Raw genomic sequence first — 3,817 nt, forward strand, 5'->3', positions numbered from 1 at the left:
AACATCCATCAAAGAGCAGTTAATTTCAAGCTAAACGTTCCAACAGGAAACTCACGCTGCCAGTGGTCACCGTCCAGATCCCCGGTTCCGACACGGCCCGAGCGGGTCCCGTTACACTCGCTAACAGCAGCAGCAGCACCGCAGAGGAACACAGTCCAAAGCTTTCTCGAACCGGACCTACAGAGCCCGCCATTAGAACCAACAGGAAGAAGGAACCAACAGCCCTGACGCGACAGCTCACAACAACTAGAGAACTTCCGGGTTTGTGATCTTCTACTTCTTTCCTTTGATTGATGGATTGAAAACAACTTTTAGGTGCATACCGCCACCTACTGTACAAGAGTGTGTATCTTTAAAGTTCCACCTACTATATTCTATTTGTTTCATTCTGTGTTATGTAAAAATAAAAACAATTCTTTATTAATTACCCTAATTTCCTCCCTATCTCCATCTGTCCCTAAAATTCCTTTAATACTCCATTATTTCCCTTTTTCCCTAATTACTTCCCCCATCCTCTCTCTTTCAGTCTTGTATAAACAAAAACTAATTCAAGTAAGTGTGCCCAGTCTAGTGGAAATTATCTCTTTCCTTCTGCTTCTTTCTCCATAATTTTTAAGTATTATAGATTTTTGAATCTTTGAATCTTCTTACTTTCTCATCTTCAATATATATATTTTGCCATCTTTCAGGGTTTTTTTTCAATTTTTTTTTACATTTATTTACCTTCCCTTTTCCCAAATGGAATCTGGGTCGTAATCAGCCTTTTTAGCAAGATTATCTGCTGTTTCATTTCCTCTCACCCCTTCATGTGCTGGTACCCAACATAACTGCACATCTATTCACATCTAAATAACCTGAATAAACTCTGATGAATTTCTAATAAAAGGTCTTTCCTATGGTTTCCTTCTGGTTGAATGCTTTCTGTTGCTTCTTTTAAATCTGTGCAAATCAGCACCCCATCCGGTCGAACCTCCTCCACCCACTGTAAGCTAATAATTATTCCAACCATTCCTGCTGTGTGTACAGACAGAAGGTCCATTCATTCTCTACAGATACATATATTAAACTCTGGAATGTATATCGCTATTCCCACATTTCCCTTTTTAGTTTTTGAACCATCTGTGTACATTTTCAAATAACAATAATACAAATGTCTAATATATAAGCTAGTTTTAACCCTAACTTACTTATGTTTCCATTCTCTTTTCATTCCATGTAGTTTCAAGTCAACCTTTTTTTCTCAAAACAACCGACTCATTGACTGGAATGCAATCCCTCACAACAAGCACGCTTGTAGTGACAGTAAAGAGGAAAAACTCCCTTTTAACAGGAAGAAACTTCAAACAGAACCCGGCTCAGTGTGAGCAGCCATCTGCCGAGGCCGACTGGGGTTCAAGGAGACAGAAGCAGAGATACAAAATGCAACTGTAAAAGGCGGCCCCGTCCAGGAAACACACAGCCAGGCAGACGAGCTCCGAGCAAACTCCCATGTCAGAGGATGAAGAGAGAACATCCAGCCAGTCACAGACAGAGAAACAGGACTACACTGGAAAACAGGCCGATCTCAAACATCTATAAACAAAGGTCTTAATGGCAGCAGCCTCGGCATATGAAACTTTCTCTGTTATTTTTTATTCTTTGTGCTTTTCTTGCTTCCCTTTGTATTATGCACCCACCATATGCTGCACTATGTTCTCCTCCACAGTTACAACATTTTACTTTGGCATCTTTGTCACGTCCTGCACACCATATTTTCCCTTTGCCCTTATTTGCCACATGTCCCATTCTTTGACAAACAAAACACCTTATTGGATTGGTAATGCATTCTCTCACCCTGAAGTTTATCTGCTCAGATTCTGGAACAACTTAATCAAACTGCAATATTATTGCCAGGGTGTCTTTACCAACTCCATCTCTTTTGTGTTTTATCCTTCTTGCATCAATAACTTTCCCTCCTTTAATTTCTTGTTTGATATCATCCACTGTCTTGTCAAGTGGGACTCCTGTAATTACTCCTCTTAATCTTGCAGCTGCATCGGGAATGTTTTGATTCTTTTACCAACAAGAGTTTTCATTTTGAGAATCTGTTCTTGTTTTTCACTTACAGCATAAATTAATATCTCACAGTTCTTCAATAGCCTAGCTGACTAAATTCATCCAATTTGATGTAAGTGTCCTCCTTCTTGTTTAAACTCAACTGTCACTCTCCACTCCTCTTCCCAATTTGCTCGCTCTCCCTGCTTTCCGGCCCTGCGTTTGTTTTAGTCTTTTTGCTTTATTCCTCTCTTACCACACTCCCATCTGACTAACTTCTATCTCTTTCCTGTCTATGCTTTATTTCTTGTTTTCTCTGTATAGACCTTTACATCATCTACTCCATTTCCTCTCTGTTAAAGAGACTATTTTCCCCTTATAAGGAAGCCATAAAGCTACATTTAGAGTACAGCTTATGCAATCCACCAAATGTGTTCAACTCATAAAGACTTCTCACTCGGCTCGCAGCCCATCCTCAAAACAGGCGTGATTTAGACTTAGGGATGATGAACTGAACATCAAACTGACGGTTCGATGAGCCTATCGGACACAAATTGGATCAGATTTCTGGCATTAATTGTAGAGGTTTATGGGAAAGTGTTTCTTTTCATTTTTAATGAACAGACGGTCATGTTATTCTGAATTAAATAGTTATAGGATTGCTATAGGATTAAGCTGATGAAGTACCTAAGTTCCCTTATTTGCTATATTCTGCGTCATCTAGCTAGCTATTATCTGCAGATTTTGCTATTAACCTTAACTTTACTCTTGAACCATTGCATTGGTGTGCTTTGCCTGTTTTGTCTCTTAAAGTGAGCAACAGATAGAATGAAGAGTTTGGATTGTTGCTTCCTGTAAACCTGGTTCTGGATCTGCTGGTTTCTCTTTACTATTACCACATTCTTGCTCAACCGGCACTGCATCAAGTCAGAGCCATTACAGGACACACTCCTTCTGGATGAGCATGTGGCAGAAGAAGATATTTGCTTGCATTGTGTTGTTGGCTCTACAGCAATCCCTTCACTAGGGATTTCCATGCATGCAGCAACAGTTAAGAGGAAAAATATTTTTTTTACCAATGAAAAAACTGTAGCACATTTTGGCTTACATAAAAAGCCCTCTGCTGATGCTTCCTGGAGGTTCAAGGGCACATAGGCAGACCTACACGAAGAACATAGAAGTAATTAACATAATGAACAATCATATCTCTGAAATAAGATGGAGCTTGGCCATTTAAGCCTTTATATGTGAGAAAGAGGATTTTATATTCTGTTCTGGATTTAACAAGAAGCGAATAGAGGAAGGCTAAAACAGGACAAATATGATCTCTCTTTTCCATTTTCATCATAACTCTGGCTGCAGCATTTTGGATCAGCTGAAGGCTTTTGCCTATAGTTTGTTGACTTCATGACTGTAAAAAATGCATGGACTGGTTTCTCAGCATCACCCCTGGACAGGACATTTCTAATTTTTGCAATATTCCGGTGATGAAAGAAGGAAATTCTAGAAAAGTCTTTGGTATGGGATTTATATGACAGGTCCTCATCAAAAAGAAGAGTTTTCACTTTATTACCTGAGATCAATTTAGTCACACCCAGATGAAAGGGCTGACTAATCATTTTCATTTTTTCCAGACTCTGGTCCAAAGACAATAACTGATTTTTTGTCTGCATTCAGAAGCAGAAAGTTAAGAGTCCATCCATCCATCCATCCATCCATCCATCCATCCATCCATCCATCCATCCATCCATCCATCCATCCATCCATCCATCCATCCATCCAT

The sequence above is a fragment of the Cyprinodon variegatus genome, unplaced genomic scaffold (assembly GCF_000732505.1).
Source record: "Cyprinodon variegatus isolate N-32 unplaced genomic scaffold, C_variegatus-1.0 Scaffold1269, whole genome shotgun sequence".
Classification (NCBI taxonomy): domain Eukaryota; kingdom Metazoa; phylum Chordata; class Actinopteri; order Cyprinodontiformes; family Cyprinodontidae; genus Cyprinodon; species Cyprinodon variegatus.